General features: G+C 38.9%; 1 long non-coding RNA gene across 1 annotated transcript in view; it reads right to left on the bottom strand.

The window, feature by feature from the left end:
• Nucleotides 1–3652: 3652 nt before the first annotated feature.
• The window catches only part of LOC132510028 (uncharacterized), a 55009-nt gene continuing 33316 nt past the window's right edge, over nucleotides 3653–25345 (bottom strand). The window contains exon 3 of the long non-coding RNA XR_009537216.1: nucleotides 3653–3720. This is a non-coding gene — a long non-coding RNA (uncharacterized LOC132510028). The remainder of the gene's footprint in view (nucleotides 3721–25345) is intronic.

Raw genomic sequence — 25345 nt, 5'->3', positions numbered from 1 at the left:
GAAAATCAGAAGAGTTCGACTGCATGGACATCTACACTGGCAGCCTTAATAGGAACTGTCTCTTATCAATGTGGGGATGGGAGAATGGAGTAATGAAAGCCTGACTGAAGTGTGTTGAGGTGGAATGGGAGGCAAGGACAAAAAGGTAGCAAGTTAAACTTGGCTTTCAGAAATTTTTCTGTGGAGTGGGGAAGAGAAATGGAGTGGTGATTGCAGGAGACTGGAGCACCAAGAGACATGTTAGACTGTAATGGAAACAGTGCAGTAGAGAGCAAGAATTTGATGATAAATGAGAGCAAGGGAAGAACTGAAGATACACAGCCATGTGGAAGCATTGGCCTTTGGCCTTGGCTGGAGCAGGGATGCTTCTTTCACTGTAACTCGAGGGAAAAACAGATGCCTAAGTTCAGAGGCACGTGAGCTGCAGGATTTGGTAAGGAGCTGAGGCAGTTCTTGGCCAATTCCATCAAAGTTGTATCCAATTTTGTCAAATCCCACTCCAGAGGGAAGTCACATACATAGCCATTAGAATGACAATGTCATATTTCTTGTATTGGACACAATAGCTGAAACTTTTGATAGATGTGATTCCTACTTCAATTAATTTGCAATGTGAAAGATATTCTGCAAATCTGATAATAATATGCTCAGTGCTACAAAAGCATCATTATCGACATAAATGGAATTCTTATAGAACTAACCTTGTTTTGAGGACAATGTAGAAGAGACAAAGCCCTCAATTTTTAGTTTGAATAAAGGAATGAAGTCAACGCACTGAAAATGTGGAAGGAATCTGGGTCCATGAAATCATTGTTGAACCACTGAATTCACCAACTCTGGAACAACCCTACCCCAGATTTCTTGTTGTGTGACTTGGTAAATGTACCAACTGCTTAAGCTGTTTTTCCGCTGGTTACAATCACAGCTGAAAGCATTTTAACTGATATAGTATTTTATTGGGACAACTGGTAGCCATCTGGAAAAAAATAAAATAAAGCTCAAACTTTATACAAAATCGATTCCAGATAAATTAAAATATAATTTTAAAGGTACTGGACAAAACTATGAGGGAATTCTTCTACAATCCTGGATTAGGAAAAGCCTTTCCAAGCATAACACAAAATCTAGAGGTTCCACATGGATGTAATAATGATTCAATAAGCCATGATACTTCAAGATGTTGCAATGTTTATGTGAACAAAAAAGAGAGTAAACAACATGTACAGAACATGTACACACTATATATACCTTATATAAGAATACGGCTCTAGGTTCATTGGGTTCTTTTTTATTTTACTATAAAGTTTCTTAGATTTCTGATTTGTTTTAAAGATGTTGATTTAATTATCAATATAATGCCGCCGCCCCCAAAAAATCTAGAGTCCATACAAGGAAAGATTAATGTCCACATAAATATTTTAAATTCTTCATTTAAAAAAATTACAAGTCAAATCTAAAAAAACAAAAAAAAATGGTTCTGATGAAACTAGGGACAGGAGAGGAATAAAGATGCAGACATACAGAATGTACACTTGTAAAATTACATTTGATAAGGTTATTCTTCGTAGTATTATTAGTAAAAACAAAAGATTTGAAGACCAGGTAAAGGTCCATCAAGGAGCCAGTTAAATAAATTTTGGAGCAATTGTAAAATTGAACACTATTGTAGCTGGGAATAAAAAAAGAATGAAATTTTCCTTTAAATTCTGATATGGAAAGATCTTCATGATTTAGTGTTAAATTAAAAAAAAACACAAGATACAGTATGTATAGTATGCTACCATTTGTATAAAAAGAGGGAGAAATATATGTACATACTTGCTTGCATATACCTATCTGGAAGAATATACAAGAAACTAATAACGTAGACTGCCTATGGCAGAAATGTTGGAGACAGACAGGAAGGGGAAAAAGACCTTTTACAATATTTTCTTATACATATTGGATTTTAAAGCATATAAATGTATTATATATTTAAAAATAAATTTAAAGACGCTGTGCAGATTAGACAAACTAAATCTCTGTTATTAAATACTCATGATTTGAGAAATACAAAATTATTTTTGTTAAAACAAATGTTTGGAAAAAACTTAAATGTCCATTAATAGCAGACAGATAAAATAAATTATGGGACATTCATTCCATAGAAAACTAGGCAAGCGTTAAAAGAGAAAGAGAAAGCACTTTATGTAAAAATATAGAAAGATATCTAGGATACATTTTTTTAATATAAATTTATTTATTTATTCATTTACTTATTTTTGGCTGCATTGGGTCTTCGTTGCTGTGCGCGGGCTTTCTCTAGCTGCAGTGAGGGGGGCTACTCTTTGTCGCAGCATGCGGGCTTCTCATTGCGGCAGCCTCTACCGTTGTGGAGCACGGGTTCCAGGCGCATGGGCTTCAGTAGTTGTGGCTCGAAGGCTCTAGAGCACAGGCTCAGCAGCCGTGGCGCACAGGCCCAGTTGCTCCGTGGCATGTGGGATCCTCCCGGACCAGGGCTCGAACCGGTGTTTCCTGCATCGGCAGGTGGATTCCCAACCATTGGGCCACCAGGGAAGGGAAGTCCCTCTAGGATACATTTTTAAGGGGGAAAATAAAGATATGAGGTACTTCCCTGGTGGTCCAGTGGCTAAGACTCCATGCTCCCAATGCAGGGGGCCCGGGTTCGATCCTTGGTCAGGGAACTACAGGGATGCCATAGAACTCACATGTTGCAACTAAGAGTTCACATGCTGCAACTAAAGATCCCTCATGCCGCAAGGAAGATCCTAAGTGCCGCAGCTAAGACCTGGCACAGCCAAATAAATATTTTTAAAAAAAGAAAGATATGAAATGGGTCACATAGTAGCCTACCATTTATGTAAAAAGAGGGGAAAATTAATTTATGCCTGGCTTATTGGTTGCATGTGAGAAGGGGGAGTAAGTAGTTGGCAGATGAGGTTTGGAGCAAGCTTTTTTACTGCATATCCTTTTATACCTTTAAAATTTTGAACCACATAAGAGCATTGCCTACGTTTTTAAATAAAATAAAATGTGACTACATGCATGCTCATAGTGATGTCTCAGTATTTTAGGACAGTTAAAAAAAAATTCCTATAAGATGGTAGTTCAAAGGGTTCTGGAGTCAGGCTTTCAGGGTTCAAACTCTGATCCTACCAACGACCTTAAGTAAGCTACTCAAACTCTCTGTGCCTTAGCTTTCCCGTTTCCCAAGATGGGGATCATAAAGTCATTTTGAGGACTGAAGGACAGAATGCTTGCACTGCTTAGCACAATGCTAAACCCATCATAAGGCCACACCAAAGGTTAGCTGGCACCATTCCTAATTTGCTGTGATTATCAAAGCAGCAGAAATTTTAAAGCAAAGGTTGTTCTCCTAAGTCTTAATTTTGTTATTCTAAGTGATACTTAAGTAATTTAAACCAGTCCATTTAACAAATAGAACATAATGGATGGATAATATAAATGCCAACACTAATAACTGACAAATATTTTGTTATTAAGATATTTTTTCATCATCTATTGTTTTCTTTTTCTCTTTTAGTATGTGGTATTTTTCTTAAGCTATAAAATATTATTTACTGGATGCTTACAGGCGACATCATTATCCTTTCCACAATTAAATATGAAACTATCAGTAGACCCTAAACCTACCTCTTTCTGTCCTCTCTGTTTTTTTGTGTCAGCAATCCTGGTCACCCCATCATCTTCTGTGAGCCCCTGAAGAACAAAGACCACAGTAAGTGATCAGTGTTGCATCCCCAGTAACTGTCATGATGCCTGGAGCATGAAGGCATTCAGTAAAGGTTTGCTGAATGAATGGACAAATGAATGAATGCATACATGCATGCATGAGAGAAAATGGAGGGAAAGTAACCTTCTTTCTACTTCTGCAGTCTTGCAGAGTCAAAAGAAAGAGAATGAGATGCTGAGGGTTCATGGAAAGTTCAGCAACAAAGAAAGAGGTTTCATCTTCTTAGCTAGTGCATGAGCTCAAGGAGCTGTTGCTCAGCGGTCCTCCCTGGTGGCAGTTATGAGAACTATTGTAGGACGAGTGAAGAAAACAATTATGGAGCACCGACTGTGTATGAGGCACTGTACTAGACACTTCAATACATTGTTTAAACTTCTCAACAATAATACGAGGTAAATGTTATTCCTATTTTGTAGATAAGGAAGGGGTTATCTAAAGGAAGTACACAAACTATTCAACCATGGAAATTAGCAAATCCTAATACATTCCATCTATAGCTCAATACCCTGAACTCTGCCTATCTAAGTTCAAAATCAACTATCTTTCTCAAGCAAATGTTCTAACTTGGAAGCCAAATTGTAGGGTAAGATAAAAATAATACAGCAATACCTTTTTAAATGAAAACATTATACAGCTCTAAGGTAGCTGCTCAAAGGGTAATCGTAACAAAGTAGTCCAAAGTTCCACTAGGACTACCTTGGTAGATTTCTCTTTGACTTTCTATCCAGCTGTTTTGTGGGTGAAATTAGAGACACAATGAATGATTATACTATAGCTTTTTGTCATCCTATGCTAATGAATATAACTACTAGGGTAGCTGTGATGGTTAAATTTTATGGATCAATTTGGCTAGGCTATGGTATCCAGTTGTTTGGTCAAACAGTCTAAATACTGCTGTGAAGTTATTCTGCAAATGTGATTAACATCAGTAGACTTAAGTAAAGGAGATTACCCTCAATGATGTGAGTGGGCCTCATTCAACTGAAAGCCTTAACAGCAAAAATTGAGGATTTCTGGAAAGGAAGGAATTCTGCCTCAAGACTGTGACATAGAAGTCTTTTCAGTGTTACCAGCCTGCTGGCCTGCCCTGTGAATTTTTTTTTAAATACATTTATTTATTTATTTATTTATTTATTTTTGGCTACATTGGGTCTCGTTGCTGCACGTGAGCTTTTCTCTTAGTTGCGGTGAGCAGGGGCTACTCTTTGTTGCGGTGCACGGGCTTCTCATTGTAGTGACTTCTCTTGTTGCGGAGCACGGGCTCTAGGCGCACGGGCTTCAGTAGTTGTGGCATGCGGTCTCAGTAGTTGTGGCTCGCGGGTTCTAGAGCGCAGGCTCAGTAGTTGTGGCGCGGCATGTGGGATCCTCCTGGCCCAGGGCTCGAACCCGTGTACCCTGCATTGGCAGGGAGATTCTTAACCACTGCGCAACCAGGGAAGCCCCTGCCCTGTGAATTTTAGACTTACCTGCCCCCACAATCAATTCCTTAAAATGAATCTCTTTATATTTATTTACATATTTATGTATATATATATTTATATATAAAATAATTTGGGAGAAGAGCATTCAAAATACTCAGCTGTAAGAATTAAAAGCATTCAAAAATTTTGTTTGTTTGTTTTTAGCCGCACCTGGAGGCTTGTGGGATCTTAGTTCCCCGACCAGGGATTGAGCCCGGCCCGGCAGTGACAGTGGCGAGTCCTAACCATTGGACCGCCAGGGAATTCCCTAAATACTTTCTCTTTTGATCAGAAGTTGCACTGATATTTTTTAAGCTTTGGGGGTAAAAATATTAATATGGGGGCTGTGACGTGACTTATAATAAGAAATATATTTTTGGTCTTCATCCCCATTTCTGGCACAGAGCTCCTAAAACCCTTGGAATTTCCTAAGAGTGAGAATGATAAAGGTGTCTTTTTTATGTTAATGAGTGACTTTTGGAAAGCCCTAGGTAACCAAAGGAGGGGGGAGGGGCGGGGGGCGGGGAACTGGTTGCCAGGGAAGCCAGCTCTGTGATTAGAGGGTTGAAACTTTGAATCCCACCCCTCTGACCTCTGGGAGGGGAGAGGGGCTGGAGGTTGAATCAATTGCCAATGGCCAACGATTTAATCAGTCATGCCTAGGTAATGAAGCCTCCATAAAAAAACAAATAGGGTTCAGAGAGCTTGGAGGTGCTGGGAGAATGGTGCTCAGAGGACATGGAAGCTTTGTGCCCTTACCACATGCCTTCCACCTGGCTGCTCCTGACTTACATCCTTTTATAATACACCAATGATCTAGTAAGTAACATGTTTCTGTGAGACCCTGGCAAACTAATTGAATCCAAAGAGGGAATAGAGGGAGCCTTTAATTTTTAACGAGTTATTCAGAAGTACAGGTAACAACCTGGGCTTGACATCTGCATCTGAAGTGGCGGATGGGGACAGTCTTGTCAGACTGAGCCCTTAACCTGTGGAATCCGATTCTATCTCCAGGTAGATAGTGTCAGAATTAAGTTGAATTGTAGGACACACTGCTGGTGTCCAAGATGTGTGGGGGAACCCCTGCCCACACTGAAACTGGGTCCCAGAGCACTCTTTAGGGGCAATCAGAAATAACAGTCAGGTGCCCCAACTATCTGGCACAAATATTGGGGGATCTTGGTCCTGTACATCCTGACTCCCTTTGCTTCAATTACTTATTTCTCTTGGATTCACTCTTGTTGTCTCTCCAGTCTCAGCAACTCTAAATGAAGCTGCCCTGCTCACACAAACATTATATAAATATACATATGTATTAGTTCTGAAATATATTAGTGGTGTTTCTCTGGAGAACCGTGACTGATACAGAAGCTATGCTATTTGCAACAGATCAAAAATAAACTAGTATTAAGAAGATTGAAGTAATTAGGAGTCTGTGTCTCTCTTTTGGTAGCATTTATTCAGAAACATTAACTCCAAATCTGCTTTGGAATCCTACAGTCTCTAATTATAGTACAAAAAGACCCAAGATTTAAAAAAATAAAATTAATTGCAGGTCATTTGAATTTTTAAAACACATGATTTATTGCTTTGATAAAGTGCTACGGTCATCATTAAATCAGACAATGAAAAAGTGATGCAACTTTAAACACCCTGAAGCACTAATTTTAGGGATCCCTTAGGATTTTTTTTTCAATCCTTAGGTTGTATCCAGGTTGTGTTGCAATACCCATATTTAGATGTGCCCCTAAACTTTTAAACTTTCCTAAGTTTAAAACCACTAAAATATGAAATAAGAACTATCAGGAAAGCATCTGGAGCAGGCACAGAAAAACTGGAGGGAAGTACAATTACAACAAGGCCCTGAGCGGTTAGGTGATAGTCACTTAGCAATATCTAACAACAAAGAGAGAATAAAACATAAAATGGATTGACTCTTCTGAAAAGTGTTTGAATCTCAAGTGTTGAAAAAATGTCTAGTTCTCTCAAGTTTATAGAGGCAGACACTGTAGCTCTTTAAGGAGCACCTACCATGGACCAGGGTGCTGGCTGGGAGGTGGACACAATCCCCACCTCTAAAAAGATTAGAGTCTAGTGGAGGAGACTGTCAGACAAGTAAACAAGCAATTGCGATGAATTGCAACATGCTTTAAAAATTATTTCATTTACACTGATTTCAGAGAACACTTTTCCCAGCAAGAAGGACAGAAAGATGATTGTGCTAGAGAGAAGGGGATTGCAAAGAGAAGATAACAGCCTTCGAGAGAAGGAGAACTTTCACTCAGGTCTTGAAGTAGAAGGGGCAGAGAATTTGAGGGTGAAGAGAAAAGAGATCAAAGCAAGGAAAGTCATTCTAAAATAGTCCAGGCAGGAGATTTCCAAAGCACAGAATTCAGTGTAGGGCCAGCCTAGCAGCCTAGCCTTGCTGTAGGGTACGTGGTGGGACATTGCACAAGGTAAAATGAGAAAAATAGGGCTTAGTGAGAGACTGGAGGTGGGAACAGGGGAGAAACGCCTGAATGTCTGGTTTGGGAAACCGTGGCTGTAGAAAACAGAAGGCTAAAAACAGACAGAAGGATAAACTGCTCCGGGAGGAAGAGGATGTGTTGAGTGGGGGAATGATGCGATTGAAGAGCTAGTGGAATACCCAAGTGGAGATTTCAAGTAATCGCAGTAACCTGGGTCTGCCACTTGGGAGAGAGTTTAGGCTAAAAATTTAAGTTCAGTCCTCATTAGCAAATTGAATGAGATTCCCCAGAGGAAGAGGGCAGGACAATAAAAGGAGAGAACCAAGGAACAAAACTGCTGAATCCTAATATTTAAGAGGCAGACCCAAAGAGGGCAGCCCTGGAGAACGCTGAAGAAGGTCAAGGAGATATTATTGTGCCTTTTTGTTTTATTGTGGCAAATTATACATGACATGAAACATATCGTTTTAACCAATGATAAGTGCACAATTCAGTGGCATTAATTACATCCACCATGTTATACAACCATTAGCACTATTTATTTCTGAAACTTTTTCATTACTCCAAACAGAAACCCGGTAACCATGAAGCAATAATTCTCCATTGCCCCTAACCCAAGCCCTGGTAACTTCTAATCTACTTTCTGTCTCTCTAAATTGGACTACTCTAGGTACTGCATGTAAGTGGAATCATTCTTTTGTGTCTGGCTTATTTCACTTAGCTTAGTGTCTTCAAGTTTCAGGCATGTTTTATCATTCCTTTTTATATATTGTGCCGTTCTAAACTCAGGAAATTGAAAAAGGGAGAATAGATATTATGGGTGTACTAGGACTGTTATTAAGGCTCACACGCTGGGGCTTGCCAGAGGGAGAAAGGAAGGAGATAATCAACTGGGAGGCCAGAACTGAAAGCTGAGTGCAGAAACTATGATCCGTTAGTTAAGAACTCTGTGGTAGAGCAGACAGGCATCTGGGAGTTGGAGGTTTCTGGGCAAATCTTCATCTGAGAACCAGATAGCAGAGTGTATTTGGACGGATGACTGAACCCAACACAATATTCCCCTCTTCTGATGGGAAGCCCTGGTGGAAACAGTTCTGCCTGAACAGTTCCACAGGCCCTGGGTGGAGGGGGTAAGGGGTGGAGAGGGGGCTGTGACCTACAGTTACTGTCTGAAGGAGGGTAAAGAGCATGAGCCAGAGAAGCACATCAAAAAACAGGTCACTGAGCAAAGTTAGACAGAGGAGCTGAAAGGCACGCTCAACCCAGGTGAAAGAGGAAGAGGAATATGCAGATGCAATGGTGAAATACTCAGAAGCTAACATCAGAGGCTAAGTTCTGTTAACATAAACGTTGTGTGACCAGGGCAGCTTCATTTAGAAGTGCTAAGACTGGAGAGACACAGTGAATTCAAAAGAAATAAGTAATTGGATGAAAAGGAATCAGAATGTACAGGACCATGTTCTCCAAATATTTATGCCAGATAGTTGGGGCACCTATGTATCATTCCTGATTGCCCCCGTGTTAACATTTTTGCCCCCAAGGCTTAAAAGATAACAGTACAACTTCTGACCCCCCGAAAAGGTATTCTGAATGCTTTTAATTCTTACAGATGAACATTATAAATATTCCCTCACTCAAATTATTAAATTATTGGTTGAGAAATTGAGTTTCTCATTATATAGCATCTATCTCAAATAATGTAATTTTTGTCATATAGTGAATATGCTCACTGGGCTTCTGAATCCATAAATCAATTTTGCTGAATAACGAAGCCAAAGAATTACAGAAGACTATAGAAGATGTAAATAACAGTAACAAACATAACAGACATATACAGAACACTGGCTCAAACAACTATAGACAACAAGTTATTTTCTAGGACACAAGAAACCTTTACAAAAATTCTCCATATACTGAGCCATAAAGCAAGTCATGACAAATTTCAAAGGACTGAAATCATATATGGCTGTGCTAGAAATCAATAATTTAAAAATGATAACTAGAAATTAAGAAATATACTTCTAAATAACCCATGGATCAAAAAAGAAATAAATGTGGAATTTTTTAAATGTCATGAATCAAAACTTAGAAGATGCTTCTAAGTATCCAAAAGAAAATTTACAGATTTAATTGCAAAAATTATAAAATTTAAATTGCTGAAAATGTATGAGCTAAGCAGACTTCTCAAGATGTTGGAAAAAATTATAGCAAAATAAACCCAAAGAAGGAGAAGGAAGAAAATAATAAAGTAACAAAAAAGGAACTCCAAAATAAAAATATAGTAGAAAATATCAACAAAACCAGATGTTTCCTTGAAAAAATTAAAAATTGATAAAATTCTATTGATATGGATTAAGAAAAGAAAGAACAAATAATCATATCAGGATGAAAAGGGGGACAAAATTATAGTTACTACAGACATTAGAAAGTTAATAAAGATTTGAATAGACATTTCTCAAGAAAAGTATGCAAATGACTAATGAACATCAAGGGATGCTCAACATCATTAGTCAGTAGGGAAATGGTTATCAAAACCACAGTGACATACAATTCACACCCTGTAAGATGGCTATAATAAAAAACAATAGACAATAACAAGTGTTGGCGAGGATTTGGAGAAATGGGAACCCTTGTTTATTGCTTGTGGGAATGTAAAATGGTACAGTCACTTTGGAAAACACTCTGACAGTTCCTCAGTATGTTAGACATAGAGTTACCATATGGTCCAGCAATTCTTCTCATAGGTATCCAAGATAAATGAAACCGTATGTCTACACGTGGTACATCCATACAATGGAATATTATTTTTCAATAAAAAGGAATGAAGTGTTGATTCTTTCTAAACCTGGATGAACCACTAAAATGTTACACTGGGTGACAGAAGCCTATCACAAAAGACAACACATTATACGATTCCATTTACATGAAAAATCCAGAATAGACAAATCTATAAGAAGGAAGTAGATTTGTGGTTGCCTAGAAGTGGGGTAGAGGGGTGGTGGTAGTCAATGAGGAGTGACTGCTAATGTTACAGAGAATCTTTGGGGTGTGATGAAAATGTTCTAAACTTAAGATTGTGGTATAATTGCACAATTCTGTGAATATACTAAAAATGTTGAATTACATGCTTTAAAGGGATAAATTTTATGGTATGGAAATTACATATGAGCTGTGTTATATCTCTCCAAAATTCATATATTGAAGCCCTAGCCCCCAGCACCTCAGAATGTGACTAGGTATGAAGACAGGGCCTTTAAATAAGTGATTAAGTTAAATGAGGTCATTAGGAGGGGCCCTAGTACAATCTGACTGCTATTCTTATAAGAAGAGGAAATTTGGATGCACTAGGGATGCATGTGCACAGAAAAAGACCATGTGAGAAAACAGTGAGCAGCTAGCCATCTGCAAAATAAGAAGAAAGGCTTCAGGAAACAAACAAACAAACAAACAAAAAACACCAAACCTGCTGACACCTTGGTCTTGGACTTCTAGCCTCCAGAACTGTAAGAAAATAAATTTCTGTTGTTTAAGCCACTCAGTCAGTGGTATTTTGTTATGGTATCCCTAGCAAACTGTACATATCTCAATCAAGATTTTTTTTTTAAGTATTTTGCCAAACATACTTGGGTTTTCCCCTAAAAGAAATTGTGTATTCAGCTCTCCAAACTATTAGAACTATTTAGGTCTCATGTAGAAATTTCCCTCTTTTTTACCTTATTTCCTAAAATTCTTGCTTGGATTCTTTATTTTTCCATCCTTCCCCATGATAATAGACCTCATTAATATCAGCTCTGGTTTTCAGGGAATGGCTTATTGATTTAGTAAAGGGCTGGGGAAAAGGCACACACAAAGACATGCAAAATCACTCTACCAGAGCAAGGCAACAGATAATTCAGAAGCTCCCCTTGGTGTAATATATACCCAATCTAATGTGAAAATCCAAGTTCAGGCAATATAAATTTACTGACCCAGGCTTGGGAACTAATACTTTCTTACATTTACATTTCCTCAAAGTAGAAGAAATAGCTTAAAGAACATAATTTGTGTATTTGTCTATTTTCCATTAAAATAGCATCATACAGCAAAAGTTGTATAAAAGCTATTTTAGAGGATATAAACTTTGTGAAATAAAGGCCACTTGTGAATTTGGAATATAAAAAATTAATAAGATAATATTATGAACAACTTATGCCAAAAATTTGAAAGTTTAGATGAAATGGACAAATTCATAAAATATTACAGAGAATTAAGACAAATAAAATTTAATTATGTAAGCATACTAATTTAAGAGGATTATTTCTCCCAATAACTCTTCAAATATGTTGCACTGTATTACCTATAAACGTAATCAAAACCAGGAATACTTTACATGCACAGGATATGTCAGTTGGGATCATCCTGTCCATTGAAATATGGATTGGATCAGCTCAAATATTCACTGCACTATTAGAAAATCCCATATCTGACTTCCCTGGTGGCGCAGTGGTTAAGAATCTGCCTGCCAATGCAGGAGATGCAGGTTCAATCCCTAGTCTGGGAGGATTCCACATGCCACAGAGCAACTAAGCCCGTGCGCCACAACTACTGAAGTCTACGTGCTCTAAGGCCCTCATGTTGCAACTACTGAGGCCGTGTGCTACAACTAGTGAAGCCTGCTCACCTAGAGCCCGTGCTCTGCAACAAGAAGAGAAGCCACCACAATGAGAAGCCCATGCACCGCAACAAAGAGTAGCCCCTGCTTGCAACAACTAGAGAAAGCCCAGGCGCAGCAATGAAGAAGACCCAATGCAGCCAAAAATAAATTAAAAAAAAGAAAAAGAAAAGAAAGAAAGTCCCATATCTTCCTCAAGATTCCTGAAAATTTCTAGGGAGATCATATTCATGTCGTTACCTGGCTCTGATAAAATTTGACCAAACTTTAGTTAAGCACCACTGAGTCCTCTTCTCAACAAGGCCTGTAAGAACTGCAACTTTTAGTACAATTTCATCCACCCCTGTCCCCTTCACCAAAAAACTTGAAGAAACGCTAGCATAGTTTCTGAGTTAGAGTTTATGTCCCTAGGACGATGGCCCCAGCCCCCTTAAGTTCCTGCCTAATAAAGTTCGACGCTGCCAAAAGAATTTACTATTTGTTCCAGCCAACACTTGACTATAGGGCCCTGGCCTCCTTTTTCTTAGAGCATTTACTTTAAAAAAAACTTGCAATCATAAATTCTTTCTCTGTCTCTTTGAGACCTATCTTCTACACTCAAGAATGTGTTTCTCATGTACCTGGGAGCCATCTCTTTGAAATGTAGTCATCAGGAAAGATACAACCCCTGTCTCCCAGTTTCTGGAGGGTAGGAGCCTAAGTTCAATAAGCATCACTTAGCAAACTGATGACCTCATCATATTGACTAAACCTTCCCCACTGATGTCATCCAGTACTTTTTCTTTCACACATTCCAGCATTTAAAAAGCCTCCCACCTTTTGCTTTGCTGGAGTTGAGCTCAGGATATACTGAGGTCTCTCCTCTACTGCAGTGGTACTAAATAAAATCGGTCTTGCTGTTTTTAACAAGTGTTCAGTACAAAGTTTTTCTTTCATTTTTGCTTCTGCTGGGTTAATTTAGGTAAAGGAAGGTCTCACTGTCCCACATGTGCCATTTCTTTTTCACATACCACATGGATCCTGTTGCAAAACCCAATACCTCTCCCTAATTTCCTTAAAAACAAAACAAAACTTCTACAAGTAATTAGTGTGAACAGCCAGTTTTACTGAAACATGAGGGAGAAAGAGGTAATTTACATCACAGAAAAGTAAATGCTTAAAATAGAATATCATAGATCCTTTTACAGAGCCCTTTACCTTCTTGCTATATTGTTCAGCCATCCTCTCTCCTTCCTCACCTCCTCTTCTCCTAGCTTCTTGGACACCATTCCTTTCTTGTACCAAGCAGTCTGCTACCTCTTTTGTTCCCGTGTCTCCCGCTGACTGCTGAGATTCTCACCTTCCACCCCAAGAAGTTGATTGAAGTATTTCCTAAAGTAAGACAATTCCCTCCCTAAGATAAATTCCAGTGCCACTTATAAAGAGAATTTTTTACCTTGATACAATTCATAAAAATCTTCATATTTACCTATTTGCATATCATTATTGAATCCCTTATCACCATGCTGATAAAAGATGATTGTAATACCTATAGGTACCAAGAAGCAAGTAAGTATTCTCTGCCTTATCAGAGAAGCAAAACCATCAACACACAGGGGAGAAATTTCACTAAATTAAAGACACTTACTAGTGGCAATTAAAAAGTCCATTACTTCACACATCAAAAAGCACTTAAATGCTATTTATTTTGCTGCATAAAATACATAAAAATAAAAATCATGTAGCTATTTAACACATTATGAGTCTATTAAATGTAATACATAAAAGGCTTTAGCACTAACATATGTCCGCCCAAAGTACAAAATTCCCTACACGTATCTAATGCTATTTCTCATTTTTAAATAAATGTCAGCCTTGAAAGAATCTATTTCCTCAAAATTCTCCAAGAGTTACTTTTTATTCTATTGCCCATGGACCTTTAGTCTCCATTTTCATTTTTCATCTCTGGAGACTGGCTTGGATAACTATTAGCTGAAAACCACAAACTACAGATTGTTTACTTCACACCTAGTAGAACCCTCAGTGAGAATGACAACTTGTTATAAGTAAGCAAATAATGATGATTCTGGAATGGCTACTCTATCTACCAAGAACATGCTGAATGATAAAGGTAACACTTATTAGCTATCTATTATGTCTAGTCATTTTAGATGCATATTCTCTTTAAGTTTTACAATCTGGTGGCAGGTGGGTATAAGCATACCGATTTTATAATTTAGGAAATGACAGTGAAGGAGGTTAAGCAACTGCCCCTTGCCCTCAAATTAAATAGCTAAGACATGACAGAACTTGATATAAATTCAATATTTTTTTGTGACTCAAAAGCCTATGCCCTTAATACAATAAAATTTTGTCATGTGCTACTTTTCACATTCTACACGCATTTGCACTATGGATATTTTTATCCAAAATTAGGAATTCAGTTAGCTCCACTGTAGATACTGTGCCTCAGTCTGTTGAACAGATACAATTAAGGTAGCATTGCACTATTTACAAAAAATGAGCCACTTGTTTTAAGTAATTTTAATACCTCCAAGAAACATTTAAATTGCTTTTCACATAATAAACTTATTTGTGTTTTAGCTGATGAGCTACACCTATTTTCTAGACATTACTTTAAAAAATCCTGGCAAGTTTTTATTTCTCCTAAAACATACAGAAATATACAAAATATTTTTAAAATTTTATTTCTTAACAATTATTATTAGGAAAAATGTCACTTTTTGGAAGTATAGTAAATTTGCAATGTTTCAGGTATACAGCAAAGTGATTCAGTTATATATATATGTAGGTAATATATATGTATTCTTTTTCAGATTCTTTTCCATTATAGGTTATTATAAGATATTGAGTATAGTTTCCTGTGCTGTACTGTAAGTCCTTGTTTATTTTGTATATAATAGTGTGTATCTATTAATCCCAAATTCCTAATTTATCCCTCCCTATTCCCTTTCCCCTTTGGTAACCATAAGTCTGGTTTCTATGTCTGTGAGTCTAGAAAAATGTCACTTTTCATCATCACTCCTTCCTTTTCCTAAATGTCATTCATATTTTACAATAGGTCACCTATCTTCTGCTCCTGCCCATACACACATAAGCACATATTCAGGACCACAAACACAAGAGTCCCCGATGACTTCATGTTTACAAAGAAGTTAAAGAATAGTGCTTTCTGGAGAGATAGGTATGCTTCCAAACTCATTCTATGAGGCCAGAATAACCCTGATACCAAAAGCAGACAAATGTATCACAAGAAAGAAAATAAAAGGCTCATATCATTGATGATCATAGATGCAAAAATCAACAATGAAATATTAGCAAACTGAATTCAACAATACACTAAAAGAAAAAAATACATTAAAAGTATCATACGAGGGCTTCCCTGGTGGCGCAGTGGTTGAGAGTCCGCCTGCCAATACAGGGGACATGGGGACCGGGAAGATCCCACATGCTGCAGAGTGGCTGGGCCCGTGAGCCATGGCCGCTGAGCCTGTGCGTCCGGAACCTGTGCTCCGCAATGGGAGAGGCCACAACAGTGAGAGGCCCGCGTACCGCAAAAAAAAAAAGAATTATACGAAATTGGTTCAAGATGGTGGAGTAGAAGGACGTGCGCTCAGTCTCTCTTGCGAGAGCGCCGGAATCACAAATAACTGCTGAACAATCATCGACAGGAAGACACCGGAACTTACCGGAAAAGATGCCCCACATCCAAGGACAAAGGAGAAGCCGCAGTGGGACAGTGGGAGGGGTGCAATCACAATGAAGGCAAGTCCCATCACGGGTGGGTGACTCACAACTGGAGAACACTTATACCACAGAAGTCCACCCACTGGAGTGAAGGTTCTGAGCCCCATGTCAGGCTTCCCAACCGGGGGGTCTGTCAATGGGAGGAGGAATTCCTAGAGAGTCAGACTTTGAAGGCTGGCAAGATTTGACTGCAGGAGTTTGACAGGACTGGGGACGTGGAGGCTCCACTCTGGAGGGTGCACACAGGGAGGTGTGCACATGAGGACTCAGGGAGCTGTGACCCCATGGGAGACTGAACCAGACCTGCCTGCTAGTGTTGGAGGGTTTCCTACTGAGGCGGGGGGTGGCTGTGGCTCACCAAGGGGCAGGGACACTGGCAGCAGAAGTTCTAGGAAGAACTCCTTGGCATAAGCCCTCCCAGAGTCTGCTGTTAGTCCCAACAAAGAGCCATTAGGCTGCACTGCTGGGTCACCTCAGGCCAAACAGCCAACAGGGAAGGAATCCAGCCCCACCCATCAGCACATAATTGGATTAAAGTTTTAGTGAGCTCTGCCCACCAGAGCAACACCCAGCTCTACCCACGACCAGTCCCTCCCATCAGGAAGCTTGCACAAACCTCTTAGATAGCCTCATCCACCAGAGGGCAGACAGCAGAAGCAAGAAGAACTACAATTCTGCAGCCTGTGGAATGAAAACCATATTCACAGAAAAATAGACAAAATGAAATGGCAGAGGACTATGTACCAGATGAAGGAACAAGATAAAACATCAGAAAAACAACTAAATGAAGTGGAGAGAGGCAACCTTCCAGAAAAAGAATACAGAATAATGATAGTGAAGATGATCAGGATCTCGGAAAAAGAATGGAGGCGAAGATCGAGAAGATGTAAGAAATGTTTAACGAAGACCTAGAAGAATTAAAGAACAAACAAACAGGGGTGAACAATACAATAACTGAAATGAAAAATACCCTAGAAGGAACAAATACCAGAATAATTGAGGAAGGAGAACAGATAAGTGACCTGGAAGACAGATTGGTGGAATTCACTGCTGTGGAACAGAATAAAGAAAAAAGAATGAAAAGATATGAAGACAGCCTAAGAGACTTCTGGGACAACATTAAATGCACCAACATTCGCATTATAGGGGTCCCAGAAGAAGAGAGAGAGAAAGGACCCAAGAAAATATTTGAAGAGATTATAGTTGAAAACTTCCCTAGCATGGGAAAGGAAATAGCCACCCAAGTTCAGGAAGTGCAGAGAGTCCCAGGCAGGATAAATCCAAGGAGAAACATGCCAAGACACATAGTAATCCAACTGACAAAAATTAAAGACAAAGAAAAATTATTAAAAGCAACAAGGGAAAAACAGTAAATAACATACAAGGGAACACCCATAAGGTTAACAGCTGATTTCTCAGCAGAAACTCTACAAGCCAGAAGGGAGTGGCACAATATATTTAAAGTGACGAAAGGGAAGAACCTACAATGAAGATTACTCTACCCAGCAAGGATCTCATTCAGATTCGATGGAGAAATCAAAAGCTTTACAGACAAGCAAAAGCCAAGAGAATTCAGAACCACGAAAGCAGCTATACAACTAATGCTAAAGGAAGTTCTGTAAGTGGGAAACACAAGGGAAGAAAAGGAGCTACAAAAACAAACCCAAAACAATTAAGAAAATGGTAATAGGAACATACATATCAATAACTACCTTAAATGTGAATGGATGAAATGCTCCAACCAAAAGACACAGGCTTGCTGAATGGATACAAAAACAAGACCCATATATATGCTATCTGCAAGAGACCCGCTTCAGACCTAGGGACACATACAGACTGAAAGTGAGGGGATGGAAAAAGATATTCCATGCAAATGGAAATCAAATGAAAGCTGGAATAGCAATACTCATATCAGATAAAATAGACTTTAAAATAAAAAATGTTACAAGAGACAAGGAAGGACATTACATAATGATCAAGGGATCAATCCAAGAAGAACATATAACAATTTTATATATATATATGCACCCAACATAGGAGCACCTCAATACAGAAGGCAACTGCTAACAGTTATAACACAGGAAATTGAGAGTAACACAATGATAGTGGGGACTTAACACCTCACTTACACCAATGGGCAGATCATCCAGACAGAAAATTAACAAAAAAACACAAGCTTTAAAGGACACAATAGACCAGACAGATTTTATTGATATTTATAGGACATTCCATCCAAAAACAACAGAAAACACTTACTTCTCAAGTGCTCATGGAACATTCTCCAGGATAGAGCCCATCTTGGGTCACAAATCAAGCCTCAGTAAATTTAAGAAAACTGAAATCATATCAAGCATCTTTTCTGACCACAATAGTATGAGATTAGAAATCAATTACAGGGAAAAAAACCATAAAAAGCACAAACACATAGAGGCTAAACACTATGTTACTAAATAACCAAGAGATCACTGAAGAAATTAAAGAGGAAATAAAAAAATGCCTAGAGAAAAAAGTCACTGAAAACATGATGATCCAAAACCTATGGGATGCAGCAAAAGCAGTTCTCAGAGGGAAGTTTATAGCTATACAAGCCTACCTCAAAAAACAAAAAAAAATCTCAAATAAACAATCTAACCTTACACCTAAAGGAACTAGAGAAAAAAGAACAAACAAAACCCAAAGTTAGTAAAAGGAAAGAAATCATGAAGATCAGAGCAGAAATAAATGAAATAGAAACAAAGAAAACAATAGCAAAGATCAATAAAACTAAAAGCTGATTCTTTGAGAAGGTAAACAAAATTGATAAACCTTTAGCCACACTCATCAAGAAAAAGAGGGAGAGGACTCAAATCAATAAAATTAGAAATGAAAAAGGAGAGGTTACAATGGACACCACAGAAATACAGAGCATCCTAAGAGACGACTACAAGCAACTCTATGCCAATAAAATGGACAACCTGGGAGAAATGGACAAATTCTTAGAAAGATATAACCTTCCAAGACTGAAACAGAAAGAAACAGAAAATATGAACAGACCAATCTCAAGTAATGAAATTGAAACTGTGATTAAAAATCTTTCAACGAACAAAAGTCTAGGACCAGATGGCTTCACAGGTGAATTCTATCAAACATTAAGAGAAGAGCTAAAAAAAAAAAAAAGAGAAGAGCTAACACCCATCCTTCTCAAGCTCTTCCAAAAAATTGCAGAGGAAGGAACACTCCCAAACTCATTCGATGAGGCCACCATCACCCTGATACCAAAACCAGACAAAGATACTACAAAACAAGAAAATTACAGACCAATATCACTGATGAATATAGATGCAACAATCCTCAGCAAAATACTAGCAAACAGAATCCAACAGCACATTAAAAGGATCATACACAATGATCAAGTGGGATTTATCCCAGGGATGCAAGGATTCTTCAATATACACAAATCAATCAATGTGATACACCATATTAACAAACTGAAGAATAAAAACCATATGATCAGGCTTCCCTGGTGGCACAGTGGTTGAGAGTCTGCCTGCTGATGCAGGAGACATGGGTTCATACCCCGGTCCTGGAAGATCCCACATGCTGTGGACCAGCTGGGCCTGTGAGCCGTGGCCACTAAGCCTGCGCGTCTGGAACCTGTGCTCCACAACGGGAGAGGCCACAACAGTGGGAGGCCCGCGTACCACAAAAAAAAACAAAAACAAAAACTTATGATCATCTCAATAGATGCAGAAAAAGATTTTGACAAAATTCAACCCCCATTTATGATATAACTCTCCAAAAAGTGGGCATAGAGGGAACCTACCTCAACATAAGAAAGGCCATATATGACAAACCCACAGCAAACATCATTCTCAATGGTGAAAAACTAAAAGGATTTCCTAAGATCAGGAACAAGACAAGGATGTCCACTGTCACCACTATTATTCAAGAGAGTTTTGGAAGTCCTAGCCATGTCAATCAGAGAAGAAAAAAAAAAATAAAAGGACTATAAATTGGAAAAGAAAAAGTAAAAATGTCACTGTTTGCAGATGACATGACACTATACATAGAGAATCCTAAAGATGCCACCAGAAAACTACCAGAGCTAATCAAATGTGGTAAAGTTGCAGGATACAAAATTAATGCACTGAAATCTCTCACATTCCTATACACTAATAATGAACGATCAGAAGGAGAAATTAAGGAAACAATCCCATTCACCACTGCAACAAAAAGAATAAAATACCTAGGAATAAACCTACCTAAGGAGGTAAAAGCCCTGTATTCAGAAAACTATAAGACACTGATGAAAGAAATCAAAGATGACACAAACAGATGGAGAGATATACCATGTTCTTGGATTGGAAGAATCAATATTGTGAAAATGACTATACTACCCAAAGCAATCTACAGATTCAATGCAATCCCTATCAAACTACCAATGGCATTTTGTACAGTACTAGAGCAAAAAATCTTAACATTTGTATGGAGACACAAAAGACCCCAAATAGACAAAGCAACCTTGAGGGAAAAAAAATGGAGCTGGAGGAACCAGACTCCCTGACTTCAGACTATACTACAAAGCTACAGTAGTCAGGACAATATGGTACTGGCACAGAAACAGAAATACAGGTTAATGGAAGAGGATAGAAAACCCAGAGATAAACCCACACAACTATGATCAACTAATCTATGACAAAAGAGGCAAGGACATACAATGGAGAAAAGACAGTGTCTTCAATAAGTGGTGTTGCAAAAACTGGACAGCTACATGTAAAAAATGAAATTAGAACACTTCCTAACACCATACACAAAAATAAACTCAAAATGGATTAAAAAGATAAATGTAAGACCAGACACTATAAAACTCTTAGACGAAAACATAGGAAGAACACTCTTTGACATAAATCATAGCAAGATCTCTTTTGATCCACCTCCTAGAGTAATGGAAATAAAAACAAAAATAAACAAATGGGACCTAATGAAACACCAAAGCTTTTGCACAGCAAAGGAAACTATAAACAAGACAAAAAGACAACCCACAGAATGGGAGAAAATATTTGCAAATGAATCAACAGACAAAGGATTAATCTCTAAAATATATAAACAGCTCATGCAGCTCAATATTAAAGAAACAAACAATCCAATCAAAAAATGGGCAGAAGCCCTAAATATACATCTCTCAAAGAAGACATACAGATGGCCAAGAGGCACATGAAAAGCTGCTCAGCATCACTATTTATTAGAGAAATGCAAATCAAGACTACAATGAGGTATCACCTCACACCGGTTAGAATGGGCATCATCAGAAAATCTACAAACAGCAAATGCTGGAGAGGGTGTGGAGAAAAGGGAACCCTCTTGTACTGTTGGTGGGAATTTAAATTGATACAGCCACTATGGAGGTTTCTTAAAAAACTAAGAATTACCATAGGACCCAGCAATCCCACTACTGGGCATATACCCAGAGAAAACTGTAATTCAAAAAGACACATGCACCCCAATGCTCATTGAAGCACTATTTACAATAGCCAGGTCATGGAAGCAACTTAAATGCCCGTCGACAGATGAATGGATAAAGAAGATGTGGTACATATATACAATGGAATATTACTCATCCATAAAAAGGAACAAAATTGGGTCATTTGTAGAGATGTGGGTGGACATAGAGACTGTCATACAGAGTGAAGCAAGCCAGAAAGGGAAAAACAAATATCGTATATTAACACATACATGAGGAATCTAGAAAAATGGTACAGATGAGCTGGTTTGCAAGGCAGAAATAGGTACACAGATGTACAGAACAAACATGGACACCAAAGGGGGAAAGTGTGTGTGTGTGTTGGGGGGGTGGGATGTACTGGGAGATTGGGATTAACATATATACCCTATTATGTATAAAATAGATAACTAATAAGAAACTTCTGTATAAAAAATAAATTAATTTAATTTAAATAAATCCTAATATCAACAGGAAATGACAGACACATGTAAGTGAAAACTAACTTTATTAGAAAAATAATTGCACTGAATTCCTATAATTGGATGGCTCTAAAAATCACTGAGTTTCAGTTACTCAAGGACTGTGATGGAATTTCACCTCATGAAAATTCAGGAACATAACCAAATTATTTATTTCTTTTAAATGGTGTATACCATGAATAAACGTATCATTACGTTACTTAAATCTAATTTTAAAACATTAAAAACAAAGAATCATACATCATGATCAAGTGGGATTTATCTCAGGGATGCAAGGATGGTTCAATATCCACAAATCAATGTGGTACAACACATCAACAAATTGAACAATAAAAAACATATGATCATCTCAATAGATGCAGAGAAAGCTTTTAACAAAATTCAGCATCCACTTATAATAAAAACTCTCAACAAAGTGAGTATGGAGGAAACATACCTCAATATAATAAAGGCCGTATATGACAAGCCCACAGCTAACATCATACTCAATAGTGAAAAGCTGGAAGCATTTCCTCCAAGATCAGGAACAAAACAAGGATGCCCACTCTCACCACACTTATGCAACATAGTATGGAAGTCCTAGTCAAAGCAATCAGAAAAGAAAAAGAAATAAAATAAATCCAAATTGAAAAAGAAAATGTAAAACTGTCACTGTTTGCAGATGACATGATACTCTCTGCAGAAACTCCTAAAGACACCACCAAAACCTACTAGATCTTATTAATGAATTCAGTAAAGTTGCAAGATACAAAGTTAATATATAGAAGTCGCTTGTATTTCTATACACTAACAATGAACTATCAGAAGGCGAAATTAAAACAATCCCATTTACACCTTGAGTGCCGTATGTTAAGTGAAATAACTCAGAGAAAGAAAAATACTATATGATGTCACTTATATGTGGAATTTAAAATAAGACACAAAAAAGCAAGCTCATAGAAAAAGAGATCAAACTTGTGGTTAACAGAGACAGAGTGTGGGGGGAGGGGAGATTGGAGGAAGGTGGTCAAAAGGTACAAACTCCCATTCATAAGGTAAATAAGGAGAGGACCTTCAAGATGGCAGAGGAGTAAGACGTGGAGATCACCTTCTTCCTCACAAATACATCAACAATACATCTATATGTGGAATAACTCCTACAGAACACCTACTGAACACTGGCAGAAGACCTCAGACTTCCCCAAAAGCAAGAAATTCCCCATGTACGTGGGAAGGCAAAAGAAAAAAGAAAAACAGAGACAAAAGAATAGGGATGGGACCTGCACCTCTGGGAAGGAGCTGTGAAGAAAGAAAACTTTCCATGCACTAGGAAGCCCCTTCACTGGCAGAGACGGTGGGGATCGGGGGGAAGCTTTGGTGCCACGGAGGACAGCACAGCAACAGAGGTGCAGAGGGCAAAGCGGAGAGATTCCCGCACAGAGGATCGGTGCCGACCTGCACTCACCAGCCTGAGAGGCTTGTCTGCTCACCAGCTGGGGCGGGTGGGGGCTGGGGGCTGAGGCTCGGGCTTCAGAGGTCAGATCCCAGGGAGAGGACTGGGGTTGGCTGCATGAACACAGCTTGAAGGGGGCTAGTGTGCCACAGCTAGCCGTGAGGGAGTCTGGGAAAAAGTCTGGAACTGCCGAAGAGGCAAGAGACCATTGTTTCTGGGTGCGCGAGGAGAGGGGATTCAGAGCACTGCTTAAACGAGTGCCAGAGACAGGCGTGAGCCACGGCTATCAGCGCGGACCCCAGACACGGGCATGAAACACTAAGTCTGTTGCTGCAGCCACCAAGAAGCCTGTGTGCGAGCACAGGTCACTATCCACACCTCCCCTCCCGGGAGCCTGTGCAGCCCGCCACTGCCAGGGTCCCGTGATCCAGGGACAACTTCCCTGGGAGAACACATGCTGCGGCTCAGGCTGTTGCAATGTCATGCTGGCCTCTGCTGCCGCAGGCTCACCCCACATTCTGTACCCCTCCCTCCTCCCGGCCTAAGTGAGCCAGAGTGCCCTAATCAGCTGCTACTTTAACCCCATCCTGTCTGGGTGGGGAACAGACACCCTCAGGTGACCTACGCGCAGAGGTGGGGCCAAATCCGAAGCTGAACCCCAGGCGCTGTGCAAACAGAGAAGAGAAAGGGAAATCTCTCCCAGCAGCCTCAGGAGCAGCGGATTAAATCTCCACAATTAACTTGATGTACCCTGCATCTCTGGAATACCTGAATAGACAAGAAATCATCCCAAAATTGAGGCAGTGGACTTTGTGAGCAACTGTACACTTGGGGTTTGCTTTCTGCATCTAACTAGTTTCTGGTTTTATGTTTATCTTAGTTTACTATTTAGAGCTTATAATCATTGGTAGATTTGTTTATTGATTTGATTGCTCTCTTCCTTTTATATATATATATATTTTTTTTCCTTTTTCTCTTTTTCTGAGTGTGTGTGTGTATGCTTCTTTGTGTGATTTTGTCTGTATACCCTTGCTTTTACTATTTGTCCTAGGGTTCTGTCTGTCCTTTTTTTTTTTTTTTTTTTTAAGGATAGTTTTTGGAACTTGTTATCATTCATGGATTTGTTTTTTGGTTATGTTGCTCTCTTCTTTCTTTCTTTTTTTATTACATTTTAATTTTTTATTTCTAATAATTTAACAATTTTTTTATTTTAACAACTTTATTTTATTTATTTATTTTTCTTCTTTCTTTCTTTCTTTCTTTTTTCTCCCTTTTCTTCTGAGCCATGTGGCTGACAGGGTCCTGGTGCTCTGGCCGGGTGTCAGGCCTGAGACTCTTAGGTGAGAGAGTGGAGTTCAGGACATTGGTCCACCAGAGAACTCCCAGCCCCAAGTAATATCAATCAGCAAGAGCTTTCCCAGAGATCTCTGTCTTAATGCTAAGACTCAGCTCCACTCAACGACCAGAAAGCTACAGTGATGGACACCCTATGTCAAACAACTAGCAAGACAGGAACACAACCACACCCATTAGAAGAGAGGCTGCCTAAAATCATAATAAGTTCACAAACACCCCAAAACACACCACCAGATGTGGTTCCGCCCACCAGAAAGACAGGATCCAGCCTCATCCACGAGAACACAGGCACCAGTCCCCTCCACCAGGAAGCCTACACAATCCACTGAACCAACCTTACCCACTGGGGGCAGACACCAAAAACAATGGGAACTACGAACCTGCAGCCTGCGAAAAGGAGACCCCAAACACAGTAGGCTAAGCAAAATCAGAAGATAGAGAAATACACAGCAGATGAAGGAGCAAAGTAAAAACCCACCAGACCAAACAAATGAAGAGGAAATAGGCAGTCTACCT

Source organism: Lagenorhynchus albirostris, chromosome 2, assembly GCF_949774975.1.
Source record: "Lagenorhynchus albirostris chromosome 2, mLagAlb1.1, whole genome shotgun sequence".
Lineage (NCBI taxonomy): Eukaryota > Metazoa > Chordata > Mammalia > Artiodactyla > Delphinidae > Lagenorhynchus > Lagenorhynchus albirostris.
Note: the sequence above shows the minus strand (reverse complement) of the source record. Positions and strands in the feature narration are given on the sequence as shown.